Below are 17,412 nucleotides of genomic sequence, written 5' to 3'. Positions count from 1 at the left end.
TGAATCAAACCCTAAATCAACCACCTTCCCTGATATATCTCAGCTTCAGAAATTCTCCAATCCCTTCATTTAAATCAGCCATTGAACCCATCTTCTTCACGACATCAGATCCAATTCACGGTGCAGTCATCATTTCCCTTGTCTCTGAATTTCAGACAAAGCCGCAGAAGAAAATGAGAAAAAAAAGTGGAAAACTTTCTTCCCGACCTAATTCGATTAGGGGGTATATTGGATGGGTTAGCAGGTGGCTTCCCTGATCCAATAGTGTTGGTGCTCCAGCAATCCCTGTTTTAAGCACAACTGAACCTGTGTCCTGCTAGCTTCAAATCTGTGCACGCCCATAGTCTCCGAGTGGTGAATTGAGCCTATATTTCTCCTCTTTTATGTCAATGACTCCAAAACACCTAATAAACTCAAAATCAATCATAAGATACGTAATCGACAATAGCAAAGAAAGCATAAATACTAGATATAAGACACCTATCAAATTCCCCCACACTTAGACTTTTTCTAGTTCTCGAAACATTTTTGATGGTAATGCACTCCCAAGTTCTTACATGATTCTTCCACTGGGTCGAAATTATCTTTTATAGCACATAAAATTAATGATTTTATTTCCAAAAACGCAAATCACATAATTTATTATAAGAAATAACCAAATTTTACAACAGCAAGAACCAAAATTAATTCGTAATGCAAATAATAACTATTACAGGCCAGATTCATTACCATACATATGGGAATTGTTCTTTAACTTCCTTATTTTTCTCCTTGAATATCTCATTTTTACTATGTGTGGGGTCAAGGATTGATATTTGAGAGGGGTCAAGATTAGAATTAGAAGAGTCTTATCACAGATTACCACTATCCCCTGCATTAAAACTGGAATTCGAGTGGGTCAACTGACCCCACTTGACCCTATTTACATCCGCCACTGAAATCTAGGATAAATCCCAAGGTGTCTACTGGGTTATTTGATAATTAACCCAATAGTTAGGGGACTAATGTTGATACATGAAAATAATTACCCTCTAATAGGGTTAGGGGAGTTATAAGAGAGAGGACATGCCCACTATGAAAATTGGTACTTGGGGACTGAGGCCCAAGTCCAATAGAGTATGTTCATGAAATAGCAAGGATAAGGAAGGGATTAATAAGGAACTAGGGGTTATGTTAAGAAGAATGTCAACAATAATAAATAAGAAGGTTCCAATGATATGTGGCATGATGTCATGAGAAGAAGGGATTTTTGGAAAAGCCTATAAAAGAAGATATAGTACAATGGAAAGTAAGCTCTCTCTCATATTATTCTAGGAAAAGGTGTAGTCATTGTTGGGACCAGGACATGTAGGACCTATATCATCTTTACCTCTCAACACGTTGTATTTTATTTTATAATTGGGTGATAGCGATCTCATGTTCAATCTTTATTAAATGTGGATATTGAAATTGACCATGGTCAAGACATGCCAGCAAGAGATTGTAAACTTCTCATGTTCAACATGTCCGATTCAAGCTCTTTGTAACCCATTAGTTGAAATTGGAACTAATGGTCAAATCCCTTAAATTATTAAACCTATTAGGTCTTAGAATGAACCATCAATTAGAGTTACAATATTGGATTGATTTTTTTTTTCCTGGCGGAAGAGGAACAGAAGGTGTTCGGTCTGATTATTAATTTTATCCAAGTGAAATCGGTGAAAACCGTATAACCGGTAAAAGAAATCGAGTCGACTCGGATCAGTTTTAAAACCGAACAGTGCCAACACAGTTCAGTTACGGTTTTGAAAATGAAAACGTAGTATGTACGGTTCCATCGACGGTTTTGCCTGAAAACCAGACTGACCGACTGTTGTGCATTCCCGGTCTTTAATCTATTCAAATACTAATTAATATCCCCTTAATTCTTGTCCAACTAGGAGACTTAACTCCTAAAGACCAACAAAATCTCTTATTTTCAAGTCCAAGACAAGCACAAAGCGCATCTCTTCTCTCTTTTCACGCATAGGCTCGAAACAAACCTGTGAGTAAACAAATCCAAGTTTGGTTTCATTGTTTTGCTCATAACTTCTTCATCCAATATCAGATTTGAGTGATTCTTGGCTTGTGTGTAATCTTGTTATCGTTCTCTACAAGATGAAGGTGATTATCTATAAATTTGCACAAGTTCCGCCATGTCTTTGATTCATCTTCAGCTATAGTACTTCACTTCTTCATCACTTTTATAGCGTTTTTTATTTCTTTTTGTATGATTTGTCATAACAAAGGCTACAAAATAGAAAATAAAAGTAATACAACGTACACAAGAAAACCATCAAATAAGCATATGAATCTGACACTAAAATATGGTAGACTATGCACTTATCAGTCGTCGGTTGGAGTTTCAAGGGGTTGAACGAGTTATTTTAGGAAGATTTCAAAGAGGCTAAGAGTTAAAAAGGGCGTGATAATAAGTGAATGAGTTATTTTTGGAAGTGGTTCTAAAATACATTTTTAATAGTTTTTTCTTTTTTAAATAATTAAAATTATTTATTATTTATTATTTATTTTTTTAAGGACTAAAGGTCATTTCTATAATCATAACATCTTATTAGTGAGTTTATGATAAATAAATAAAAATATAAATTGGGTTACTTTTCCCAATCAGCTAATGTAAAACCATTACTAACTTGACATGTTATTCAATGTCTAGCGGAATCATTAGAGTCTACGAACCATCGAGAAGGAAGTACCCAGTATTTAAATTTCATTTCCCTTTCAATACATTTGCACAAAATTTTATGGCTTTGACAAATCGGGGATTGGATTAGAAGATTATTTTTTCCAGACTAGTTTGAGGCCTATCTCATCTATTTAAGGCCTACTAATTTCTTTACCCACCTAGATGAAAGGGATTAGAGTGTCTAAAGAGGGTGAACGTACCAAGTTACCTTCAGTATTAAAACTTAAAAACTTAAATCAAATCGATTAAATTCCACTCTCTTAAGTACTTTTCTATCAACGCACTCCTCTTAATTAAGTTATTGATGACATCATACATTCAAAATTGAAATTTTTCTGAATTTAGGTTTTTTGAGTTTATCCACAATAAGTTGGTATGAATGTCCACATTACCCGTTTTTGAACAATCTACTGATGTTCAAATACATGTCGACCGATTGTTCTTGATGTTCTTAGTGGTTGAAGAACATCAACCCAGAATTGGCCAACACGGACACTCATAAATTAAGACCGATTCTGGTTAGCCTTTTTTTTCTTCAGTTAATACAAGATCATAGAATGAGTATGGGATCATACTTATTCCAAAGCCGAGTAGTGTGTTCCCGATATCAAATCGAGCGTACAATTTATACTCGAAATGGAAAATAATTTTAGACCTGAGTTGAAAATGAGTATGAGTACGATATTTAAACCCCTAATATGATTTTATACTAGTATGATTTTATACTCGAACTCAAAATGAGTATTATTTCTCAAGTAGAATGTGATTTCATTCTCGATCTGAAAATGAGTATGAGATCGTACGCATTCTTAGCTCGAGTATGGATTTGAATTATGTTTGATATTGTTCAACATCAGCAGATAATCGGTCGAGGTGAAAGTTCACGTCGACCGATCCGGGTAAAAGAAAATTTTAATTATTTTTTTTTTGTTTATTCTTGAAGCTACAATCGGTCTATTTATTAATTAGTATCGGTCTATGTATTAATTAGTATCGACCGATTCTAGATTTTCTTCATAAATGATGAACATCAACCAGAGTCGGACTACGAGAACACCGATTCTTGGTTGATGATTTATAAAAAAAAAAGATCAAAAAGATGTTATGTTTGATGATCATTAACAACAGTTGATTTTTATTTTTAAATATTTATTGATCAATCGAATTAACAATATTTATAAAACATACACACTAATTAATCATTAACTAAAATAGTTGGATAAGGTTTTTTATTTTATTTCAAAATGTCCATTTTATCTTCTAGTGGTAATCTCAAATAATTGAGATAAACCTCAAACTGGCCATGTTTTTTTTTCCTCTTTCAACTTTACAAAGTCTCCACTTATCAAGGTGAGAAAAAAACAACTCCTAAAAATGGGCTCTAAAGAGTCCAGAAGTGCACAGTCAGGATAAGACATGACTAATACTAGGAAAGCTATTATTGAGGCGTCACGTTTCAATAGAGGGGCTTCACATGGATTTTTAGTGACTAAAAAGTTGGTTATGGGGTATCTTGATACAATAGCAAATGTCTGAGTTACCCTCCACCTAAAATAAAAACCTAATTCAAATAAAAAATCTGCTCCTTCATCAACCATAACTTAGACATTATGAATTCCTAACTGTAAATGTACGATACGTTTGGGTTCGGTTGCAAAAAATATAACCGTAAAATTCTTGGAACTATATTATTTTTCCAAGTTTTCACGGCTAGGCAGGTTTGAAAAAGGAACTGTAGCTAATTTACGGTTGAGGTTGCTTTCTTTTATCAAACGGTAAAAAATTCACTATGCTATATCATCGCACTCATTTTTCTGACTAGTTTTCAACTCTAAAATTGAATCACATCAAACCGCAAAATCTCTCTTAAAAGTCGGTTTAGTTTGTTTAGTTTAGTTTAGTTTAGTTTGTTAACGATCTTAACGATCTCTTAAAAGTCGGCTAGGTTCTATCTTAACGATCTTAAAAGTTTGTTTAATTTGTTAGAGGAAAGATTCTTCACAAAATATTATTTATCTTTAAAAGATTCTTGATAAGACCATAGACAATTGCTTTTTAACACGTTAGTCAATTGCTCGGTCACATCCAAATACAGGTGAAATATATTAGGCGTTTTGATCCTTCGGTGTTTGGGTCTTGGAGATTTTATTACCTAACAAAACAATAGTAAAATAATTTTTTCAGCTAAATTGTATCATTCAGATAGGGATAAATTAGTTCGGCTCCAACCAAGCCGATTACATAGATCAAGTAAATTTGGCCCAGAACCATGATCGTTGGATATGGTTTAATCTATGGTCCTTAAAGAGGATTAGGTACAAATCTTAAGTAATATTGTTCCTTACGTCTAACTTAAAAAAACATCAGACCCAACCGTAAATTTAGTTTCTCAACCGTATTTATATATTCCCAACCGTAAAAACTAAAACCAACACAAAGAAATATTTACGGCTAGTAACATGTTTGCCGTAGTTGGTTTGGTTTTTCCCCAAATTTATCTTGTTACGGTTAGGAGTTCATCATAATCTAACCGTAAATCTCACTTATGGCCAAGGAAAAAACTTAATTTCAAACGGTCGGAAAAGCTAAAAAATTCAATCTTTTGGATGATTAAACTCTAGGGTTTTAGTTAGAAAAAAATATCCAATTTTTTTTCTTCTACTTTTCCTTCTCACTAAAATATTACACTTAATCTGATTTTTTATCACTAACTATACAAAAAAAAACTTATTAATCGAAATATTAGCTAATTAAATTTATTACCACTAACTAAATAAGGGTTGTTTCGTCATTATGAAAATATTTTAGATATGAGGTTTTTTGAAATTATTAACGGGTAACCATTTTTTGTCCTATCAGTGAAGCCCCTCTATTGGAATGTGACGCCCCAATAATTGCTTTCAATACCATAGTAGTGCGGTGATCCTGTCTCATATGAGTACCGACAACTCTTTTCTGCACATACTGACTGTATCATAAACTTCCAAGAGAGAACAAAAGATTTTTGGCTGGATCTTTCAGTTGCCTACCAGGCTACCACAAAATAAACTCAGCAGAATAAAATTCATTCAGATTCAGTAATAAGTAACTAAGCCACGACTAGTAGATATATTATGTTTGTTCAGATTTGTTTTCCAGTCGACCGTAAAAATAAGAAAAACAATGACTGTGAAGTAAGTGGATAATGGGATTTGAAGTTGTAAGGCACCATAAATTTAATCTTCATCTTCGTCATCCTCATCCTCATGGTATTCCTCTTCTCCATCTGCTTCTTCAACCCAAGATGACTTGCAATTATCACAGATATACTCATCATCATCCTCCGAACTGGCCGGAAACCAAAAATTAAATCTCAATACCAGATCAAGTTTAAAAGATGTTTAGGAAAGGAAAGAAATATTTGCAACAAAATCAGCAATTCAGTTGGTTGGTTCAAGTTACATTCATGGGATATATGACATATTCATCATGAGACTTGAAACCAATTATGTAAATTTGATTTCTGTACCGGGTGGCACTGGTAACTCAGCCATGAATTCAATCTAATTTAAGTCGTAAAACTAAGAATACTGTCTACAGTCTAAAGACTGTGACAGATAATGGTTCAAGTACTTGTGATGTAAGACTACAACAATAAGCAAACGATTAAATGAAATTTAAGAAATGCTTCATTTATCATGGGTTCTCCAGAAGATTTTTCAAAATAATTTAGCTTTCACATGTGGCACAAAAATACGAATATGTTGTGCATGAAGGGATAAAAGGCTTCCTATTTTGTGGGAAGGCATAACCTAGTAAAGACATCTAAGCTCAAGACCTGATTATAAGATCTCGTGTTTTTAGGGGCCACTTAAAAGAATTTAGGGGCTAATAATAAAACAAAAAAGGTCACCCAGAGGGAAAATGTAGTCAGCCCTTATCTCGCGTAATTCGTAATGGAAAAATTACCCTTATATATTCGGAGGATATGATAACATTTTTATCCTCCGATTTCAATCGGAAGACAAAAATTTACCCAGACTTCCGATTGTAGTCGGTGCAGTATTAGAATGATTTCTGTTTCATTTTTTCCATTTCATTTTCATTTTTGAGTTGTTAGAGTTATAGAGAAGAAGGTGAAGGAAAAAAGGGAAAACCCATTTTATCACTACAAAAATGGATGGATATGAAGAAGAAGGTGAGAATCATGGCGAAGACGATTTGGGGTATATGTTGAATGATCCAAACTTTTGTGGAGAGGAAAACCTAGACGACCCTTTCATGGAAGAAAATGGAGAATCGCCTGATATTGAAGCTAACGATGCATGTAAAACACAGGTATTGTGTTAAGAAACTCAAATACTCGATTTGCATGCGTTTGTGTGCTTTTGTAAACAAGAAAAACCAATTATTGCATGCATTGAATGCCATGAACTACCCAGATTCGGTAGATAATTTCTCGAATAAACTTACGAATATAACACACTGAGTACCAAATATGTATATTCGGTAGTTCCAAGATAGTAGTTTACTGCCGAATATGAGAAAAAACCCCAAACTGGTTTTCCAAAAAAAACTACATTCGATAGTTAAGTAGAGTTATTTACCTCCGAATGGCCCCAAAAACGAATTCCTCAAAAAATTTCAAAACTCAGTATTCTTATCCTTTACAATCGGTAATAGTTTAACATTATTTGACTTCCGAATATAACAGTGGCCTCAAAATAAAATTTCCGAAAACTTGAAAATCGGATGTTTATCGATTAAAGTTATCTCCCGGTTATTTATATTCGGCTGTTTTACTATATATTTTAGATTCCGATTATATCATTTTTTGCACTCAGTAAACTGTGTACATTCATTTGCATAAATCGGGTGTTTTGGGTAACCGATAGGATTCCGAATATATTATATTCGGCAGCTTGACTTATTTAATAACCTCCGATTATTGTATAATAATTTGTTGCTTTCATATGCAGGCCGTTGAAGAGTTTGTTGATGATTTCTATTTGAGGCCCGACACTTCCCTATACTATGCAAACGATTTGGTATACTCATTACTACTTTTCTTTTTTTTTTCAAAATTTATATGTTAAATGGTTATGCTTATTCGATTTGTTTTGTTTTATGCACGTTTAGACATTTGGAAGTAAGAAGGAGGCAAAGGAATGGCTTATGAACAAGGCAAAAGATAACATGTGTGTGGTAGTTCAAAATAATCATGTTAGTGACACTCGATTTGAAATGATTTGTGAGCGAGGTGGGATGCGAAAGAGTCACGAGGGAAAGAATAGTAAGTACGTACGGAAGACGAATAGGAAATACCGAACCAATACCAAGAAGATAGGATGCCCATTTAAGATTGTCTTCTATAAGCCCGATGGTATTAAAGGTAAAGAGTATAAAATGTATAAAGTTGATAACGGTTGTCACAACCATGATGATCCGTTGGATTTAATTGGACATGTAATGGTTGCCAAGTTAAAACCACATCAAATGCAGACGGTGAGGTCTATGCGGATCCAAAAAGCGAGTGCGATCTTAAGTAAAATAAAGGAGGACGACCCCAACAACTTGTCTTCTTTGTCTACAATTAAGTCGGCCCTAGCTACGATCAAAAGGACTGAATGGGATGGTAGAACAGTCATGCAACAATCGGAGTGGTTAGCGGAGTTACACGGCTACACCTTGAGAAGGGAAGAAAAGGATGGTATAGTGGTTCGTATTTTCTTGGCACATCCCGAAATGATCCAATTGGCTCAATGCTTTCATCAAATTTTGTTGATAGATGCTACTTATAAGACAAACAAGTATAACATGCCGTTGTTGAACATTGCTTGCCATACTTCGGACAAAAACACGTTTACGATTGCATGGGGTTTAATGGATCATGAGAACAATGTGAGTTTCATTTGGATGTTGGAGACGTTGAGGTCCATTTATAACGGTGATAATTTTCCAAGGGTTATTGTAACGGATAACGATCAAGCCTTAATGCATGCAATAGGTAGTGTTTCCGGAAGCCCAAAACTTGCAATGTACGTGGCACATTCAATGCAATCTCAAAACCAATTCCATCATCATTTCCAAGCTAAAAGACCAAGGAAGGGTACCAAGAGGTCAAAGGAAGAGGATGAGCGCATTAGTAAATTAACCGTGGAAGAACGTAAGGAAGAGGATAGGTTATTTGAAGAAAAGTGGAAGGAGGATGGAATTATTTGGAAAATGTTCATGAAAGCATGGGACAAAATCGTTTGGTCGATGACCGAGGAAATTTACGAATGTAACTTGAAGAAATTTGAGGATGAATACGGCACGGACTACCCAAAACCGGTTGAGTATTGTAAAAAACAATGGTTAACGATTAAGGAGAGGTTTGTGTTTGCATGGACATATGAATATCGTAACTTCAAGAACGAGGCGACAAGCATTGCGGAGGGGTCTCATGGTCGACTAAAAATACTAATTGGTAGTCAAAATGGAGTTGTGTCGATCCAAGAAGCAATCCATGAATTCACCAATCGTGATCTCGTAAAGATTAGGAAATGTATGCAATTTAGTGTACACCAATTCCCGATGGAACATATTAAGGAAAAATTGCTTCTAAGGGGAGTTGTTCATAAAGTTTCAAGATGGGCAATAAATCGCATGATGAAACAATTGAAGTTATATAAAACTTATGATGACGAGAATACGGTTTGTGTTTGCAAGGATATGATAGGTATTGGACTCCCGTGTCGTCATAAGTTGGGTAGGTATGTTGAAGTGATTGACATCAATGATATTCATCCATTTTGGAAGCAATTAAATTTCACTCCGAACACCCCGGTAGTTGATGGTCCGTCTTTCTTGGAGTCGGAATTGTGTGCACGAATAGCCGAGCGTTACGCTACATCAAACGGCACCAAAAAGCAAATATTGATGCATAATTTGGAGGAAGCCCTTCACCCTTGTTTAAGGGAGGTTGATGAACCTATTAAGCAAAAGAACACCGGTAGGCCGAACACCGAAGTGTCGAGGACCATCCAAAGAAAAGAGTTGAAGGAGTATTTGTCTAATAAAAGAATATTGTCTAGGCACGAGCGTTCGGAAGCCGAATTTGAAGATGAGCCGGAACCAAGAAAAGAGGTCGTCCAAGAAATGATCAAAGTGGACCAACCACCCGACAAGTAAGGCCAAAGATCTCTACAGAGCCTTCTCAAGTAAGTCAACCCAATGTTGTCGAAGAAGTTGTTGAGCAAATGAACGCCTCGCAACAAACCCAACCAATGGAAATTCTTACTATAAAAGAGGACAAAGGTACTCTTCGTTGCCCTAGAGATCTTAATGGAAGACCAAATCGATCCACATATACAATATACAAAGAGTATTTGGAACAACTCCCTCCACTTATCATTCCATTTGTTTTGTCGACCGACGAGGTTGATGGGGATGGAAATTGTGGGTTTCACGTTGCTACGGAACAAATGGGTTACTTTAGAGAGGCGGATATCGAAGATGTCACCCAATGCCAATATTTAAGAAATAAGATGGCGGTACAACTAGTGAAGGACAAGGGTTTTTATATGGAGATGATGAGGCGAGGAGATAGATACGACAAAGAACAAGAGTTCAAAGACTTAGTTGCGCGTGTGAAGTGCCGAAAGGGATTGAAGACAATCGGATCCAAGTATTGGATGACAATGCCTAAATTTGGATATCTCCTAGCGGACGTTTTGAATTGCGTGGTACATTTCTTTGTTCCTCCTATGTATGGACTTAGCATGACGTTTGCACCCACAAGAACGGCTTGCGACGAGTCGGTTAAAGATAGAAGAATCGTAATGGCATTTGTGAATGAAATGCATTTTATCGGTTTAAGAGTAAAGAAAGATTGTCCGTTACCTCCGTTGAGTAAGTGGCACGATTACTTCCCGATGAACCATTGCAAGGATTGGGTGTGAAACAATATGAGTCCAACATGGTTGATTGGGATCGCGTTATGGACAACAACTTTCCCGCTGAGTTACTCGAATTGATCCCCTCGGATGATGACGATGTTTGATCGTTTTTTTTTCGAACATGTAATTTGTACAAGTTTTTTGGAAACTTTTTTGTGAAGATATATGATTTAATCGGTCGCAAAAAATACAATGTTGTCTCCCGAATGTAGGAATCGGGCTCTTTGATACACGTTTTGATTCCGAATATTATAATCGGTTGGTAATGATACACGTTTTGATTCTGAATATTATAATCGGTAGAACTCTTAAATATCTATCTACCGATTTGGTGGGTATTTCGAGGCACGACTATAATTTTTTTTGAAACTATGTAATCGGAACAACAGTATTATAACACTTCAATCCGATTAATCATATTCGGGAATTCCATATTTTATCAAACCGCCGATTAATATTAAAAATTTGAATTTACAGCACTCAAACATCACATGTTATTCTTTTTTCCCAGTCCGAGAGATGCAACAATCAACGCGGCTTCGAAATGTAGAAACGACTCTCCTCTCCACTTGGAATAAGCATCTTGTGCCGCAAACCTGTCGTCTCTGTGCCTAGCAAGAATACGGTTGTACTCGGTGCACAATTTTATAACATGGTGCACCCTTGAAGAAACATGGGATGGTTCATAATTGTGGCGTGGCTTCTTGTACTTACCAACAAAAGGACCCAATGAAACGTTAATCCAAAATATACGATCGTCCTGCTGTTCTTTGGGTAGATCTTTCACAATGTAATAATTTTTTATCCATTCGGTCTCTTCCTCAACTTGTTTTAATCTTTCTCTATGATGGAATTGTTCTTGACCTCGCTTCTTAGCCTTGATTTCCTCTTCCTCCTCCTTCGTTGCCACTAACGATGGTTTAATTTTTTTGGGTTGTTTGTTCCTTTTTTGTATTTCTTCTTCCATTGCTGCAATTGATGTAGTTGTTCGCTTGCATCTTCGAAGTATGTTTTCGATTGATGATGGACTTGCCATTGAAAAGGTTTTTCATTCTGATTTTTTACTCAATAATAACTGAGAGGGGTTACCCTCCTTATATAGATTAGAGTTCCAACGGCTCTAATTTTTGAAAATATGGTCGTTGAGGTTTCTGAAAATATGGCCGTTGAGGTTTCGTATCAATGATGCACTATAATCGGTTGCTAACGATACACGTATTCCCTCCGAATAGGACATTCGGTAGCGAACTTAAATTTTTATCTACCGATTAGGTTGGTGTTTCTTAACACGACTATATTATTCGGAGGATAATTTTTTTTGTAAAGTCCCGAATGTACGATGGCCCAAAAATCAGAATTTGGGAAAAACTGATACTTTTGAAATTTTGAACTTGCAATAATCAGAAGTAAACTTAGTTACCCAAACTTCTGAATATGGGTTATCTAACCTTCTATATTGGCACTTGGAACCACCTAGAGCCATGGCATGGTTTGTTTTGAACTTGTAATATTCGGAGGATAATTTTTTTTGTAAAGTCCCGAATGTACGATGGCCCAAAAATCAGAATTTGGGAAAAACTGATATTTTTCAAATTTTGAACTTGCAATAATCGGAAGTAAACTTAGTTACCCAAACTTCCGAATATGGGTTGTCTAACCTGCATGGTTTTTTTTTGAACTTGTAATATTCGGAGGATAAATTTTTTTTGTAAAGTCCCGAATGTACGATGGCCCAAAAATCAGAATTTGGGAAAAACTGATACTTTTCAAATTTTGAACTTGCAATAATCGGAAGTAAACTTAGTTACCCAAACTTCCGAATGTACAACAAAAATCATTGTAATTTATCTTCTCTTCTTTACTTTACGACCGTGACTACCTCCCAGTCCTGCACGACCACGGGTTTGAGCACCTTCAGTTGGAGCACCTTCAGCGCTCGATGAAGCTCGAGTTCTTTTACCCGTCTTTGATACTGCCACCTTGGGCGGATGCCTCTTCGTGACTTTCTCCCCAAACTGGGCAGCATAATCTTCGTTATCCATATTATCAACTAGGTCTCTAGCCTCTTTGATCTTCTCAGTTGGCATGGGATCTCCGCTCTTCAGGCATGCAGTTAACATTTTGGAAACACGCTTGAACCTATTCACCTGTTTTTTTATACGTAATGAAATAACATCAAACGGTAATTACCTAAGATTTATAGGAGTAATATAAAATGAACAAAAATATAAGAACACGCACCAGTCTATCATAACTAGCTGGTTTGTCTTTGATGATACAATTATATCTTGAACCCGCCGCAGTAGTGTTGGATTTGATTTCACGGATAACCAAAGGATGTGATACATTGTTATACCAACTCATATAGTCTGGAGAATTTTCATCACCTCGGGTGGTTCGTCTACCAGTGTCGATAATGAAGTCATTCTTCTTATCCCAGTTATCAAGAACAGTAGGTGGGCCTGTGTGAACAATCGTGAGATTATCACCATTAGAAGAGCACAACTCCAACTCCAATTTGTAGTAATCCCCCATTTTCTCCACAGGTTGATGTTGTATATACCCGTGTTGTCGCATCACCCTAGAGGGGTTATACATCACATATCCTGTGGGGTGCCACAATGGTCCAAAATAAAGGGACAAGTCCGACCGAACATTTATATGCCCACTGGCTCGATCTTCCTTGTATGGATCAAAGCATACGTCCGAGGCCTTCAATTGGTCCAAAATCTCCCTCATGCGAATCAACTGCTGCTCTTTTTTCCTAGAACGGTTGTCTTCAAATATATACTCTGTTCCTCTATGAGTACCTTTGCACCACCCCGGGTTCTCTCCGGACAACTTCAGGGTAGGGAAGTGGTCATAGATCCATGCCTATATACATAAGAAACCAAGTTTTAGTAAATAGATTGTGTATATTCGGTAGTAATTTCCAAACATTATTTCCGATTATATATAATCGGAAATAAAACTGAGTACATATCCACCGAATACCCAACATTCGGAAATAGATATGGATCATTTCCTAACGAATATGCGTCATTTGGAGTTCAGTAACCTATAGTTTTTCTGGCATGTATATTCGGTAGTAATATCAAAAGAATATTTTCGATTATATATAATCGGAAATAAAACTAAGTACCTAGCCACCGAATAACCAACATTCGGAAAAAGAGATGGATCATTTCCACGAATATGCGTCATTTGGAGTTCAGTAACCTATAGTTTTTCTCGCCTGTATATTCGGTTTTAGTATCAAAAGAATATTTCCGATTATATATAATCGGAAAACAAAATAAGTACCTAGCCACCGAATAACCAACATTCGGAAAAAGAGATGGATCATTTCCTACCGAATATGCGTCATTTGGAGTTATGAATATGCATCATATGTATTGTCTACCGAATAACTATATAGTGAGTTATAGAGTTAAAGAAAAAACCTGCAATAGAGCCACGTTCCCGGCAACTTGGCAGGTTCCTAGCCTCGAAGCCTTTCTCAACTCTTCCATCAAGAATGCTAGGCATGTCGTGCCCCAAGAATAGTCACCGACTTCATGGAGAGGATCCAAAAGTTGTATAAGGTTGGCGTCGATCCGGTTGCCAGAAGTATTGGGGAATATGACACATACCAATACACAAAGGAGATATGCGGTGGCAGCGTGGTTCACTTGCTCATCAGTTAACGTTCCATTCTTTTCCTTCTCCAAGGTGCCTCGGAACATATTCATCAAAGCTGTAATGTTGATCTGTCTTGTTATGTAACTTGCATGCCTCCTAAACTCTGTTGTTGTTGTCTCTTCATCCCAACCTAATCACTTTTTAGTTAGAGCATAAAGTTTTCCCCAACTTAACTGCTTTGTGTAGTTAAACTTCACAGCTGTGCCTTGGTCGGGAAGGTTAAGAATCTGCACAACATCATCCGGAGTAATCGTCATCTCCCCAAACGACATATGGAAAGTATCGGTCTCAGGATATATTCTCTCCATGAACGCTGATATGGCCACGCGATCATGTTCCAACAATGAATTCTCGGCGGAATTAGCTAACCCCGAGTTGGAAACAATTGACTTGAACCTTTTACATTCACCGGATAAAGGCCACGCAAGCATTTTTGTTGGTGCGGCGGTAGGTTTGAGTAGACGGACCGCATCTTGATGATCCTATTAAAGTACATAAAAAAATCCTTAATACAAATATTACGATATAACACATAGACAATACATTAATAAAAAATAGTAATTTTATTACCTCGGTTTCGTATATTTCTCTGGCCCATGAGTCTTTGTATCCAAATAGCAATTTTCCTCCATCCGCCGGTATCCCAAGGATTGTGCCTACTGGAATACCCTTCTTCTTCAAGTGCTGAGGGACAAGATGTGATGCTTTCTTAGCAATATCCTTCTTTACACCATCTTTTCCTTTTTTGGCTTTTTGGGTACCACTTGGTTGTCCTTCTTCTTCTACTCTTGGCACTGGATCAACTGGTTCAATTTCATGGTGGGGTGTAACTTGTGGAGCAGTTGGTTCTGCACTTTGTTGAGCCCCTTGTTCAACACTTGGTTGCACCCCTTGTTCACTGCCTTGTTGTTCTACACTTTGTTCACCACTTGGTTGCACTCCTTGTTGACTGCTTTGTTCTTGTAAGCTTTGTTGAGCACTTGAATTATCTTTGGCACTCCTTTCCCTCCTAGCACTAGCTGTCACTTTCTTCCTCCTTTCTCGACTTTGTCTAAACAACAAAGAAAGGAACAATATTTTTCCCGAATGAAAAACAATCGGAATATAACTAAACATGTTTACAACCGAATATTCATCAACTGGAGTTCAGAAACTCTAAAATTTTATCCTACACAATCGGAGGTATAAAACATTATATTGTCTTCCGAATAAATACTGGCCCCAAAATGGGATTTTTCCTATATCAGAAATTTTGAGATTTTTTCAATATATATATTCGGTAGTGAGTGTACTTCCGAATACTGTGTGTCTACTTAAATATATTCGGGAGCCAAAAAATTCATTAAACTATCGATCATTACCAGTTTGTATCCAGGAAAATATGGCCAACAATATTCGGCCGATAACCATCAAATATTTCTCCCGAATACTGTCGATGTTCTTGAGAAATGAAGAACACGACTACATTCGGAAGTAAATAAGCATGAATATCGCCCGAATCTGGATAAATAACCGAAAACCCTAGAATTTTTTTTTCTCGATTCGTCGAATTAAAGCGAAATAAACCCCAAAAATGATAGATTCTTACCTAATTGGGGCCATTTGAAGTTGACGAAGTGTTTGACTATCATAATCGCAACCACCGACTACATCGACGGGTACTTCTTCTTCGCGTTCTTCGCGTTCTTCTTCATTTGCAACAACAATTTCTTTATTTCTTGCTAAAATCCCAATCTTTGGATCGATACCCCGAGCAACGTTTTTGGGTCTAGGTCTGTGGGTTTCATTTCCCTTATCCATTGTTCTATAAACGAATCGAAGATGTTTTGATTTTACGATTCGCGGCGATGTTTCGATTGAACACAGGAACGAGGGAAAGTTTTTTTTCTTCCACAATCGGAAGATAATATGAAACTGGAAGAAGAAGAGTTGAAATGAGTAGAATTTTTTTTTGATTTGGTTTTTATACAGTTTTACCAGAAGGGCATTTATGTAACTTCAATATCATATAGGGTACCCCTTAACTAGAGTCTTTGGCTGGGTATAAATTGATGGCCCCTAAATCCTTTCGGTTGGCCCCTAAAAATGCGAGGTATAAGATAGGCACAAGACGCAAGCGGAAATTTTGTACCTCTGAGTTACTTTCCGACATGTCGGATTCTAGTAGTTCTTCCGCGTATGGAAGTTTGTTTACATCACCTTCTCCTAGGGATTCCAATGAAATAAAGCTGTTCAAGTGAGGAATTGCTTCAAGATGCATAAAAGCAGTAGCAAACTGATCGATATGTACATAAACACAACCATAACCATAACCATCTTCAGAACCATAACCATCGTCAGAAACATCTTGATCACAATCATAGATGAACAGAAGGTTGTGATTGTAGTCATCTGGATATTTACCAGATTCATCATACCACAGCAAAACTTCATTCTTCTTTGAAAACGCGAACGGGTCATACATGTTCATAATTAGAGCACGATTAGGTATACTAACTTCCATGTGCCAGCTCCATATCTGGTGCTTTTGTTCTCCCACCTTTAGATTAGTACTAGCTGTTTTTCTGAATGACCATATATATGCTTTTATTAAGCTTCCTGTGAACAGCACACAAGTTCCCACCTAAAACCCGTAAAAAAGCATCATCATCTAAGCCAACATCGGAACCAAAAGGATTTCCATCATTAGGGTCCACAAAAGGAGGTGTTTGGAGCGTGCGGAATTGTTCATCTGCCAAATCGAATGCCATGATATTCAAGTTTACATCCAACCAGTGAAGAGCCCCGTTTGCATGGAAACATGATCCTGATAGTGAAAACATAATCTTACCTTTGTCTCTCCACCCACTGCCACCACCAAGAGTGTATACCTGGATGTATCCTTCAACCATCTTTCTGGATGGACGTTCGTGTAACTTAATAAGCTCTTGGCAAAAGATAATCCTAACAACCTTGTATTCATTTGTCGCAGGAAGGTAACCGAATCCACAAGACATCGAAAGCAAATCATATTTATCCGTAGGGTTAAGTGGCAAAATTCCCCAATTTGGACTACAACGTTGTGAAAATGCCCCAGACGTTAGGCAAAAG

This window comes from Papaver somniferum, chromosome 7 (assembly GCF_003573695.1).
Source record: "Papaver somniferum cultivar HN1 chromosome 7, ASM357369v1, whole genome shotgun sequence".
NCBI classification, from domain to species: domain Eukaryota; kingdom Viridiplantae; phylum Streptophyta; class Magnoliopsida; order Ranunculales; family Papaveraceae; genus Papaver; species Papaver somniferum.
This window is presented reverse-complemented; position numbering follows the sequence as displayed.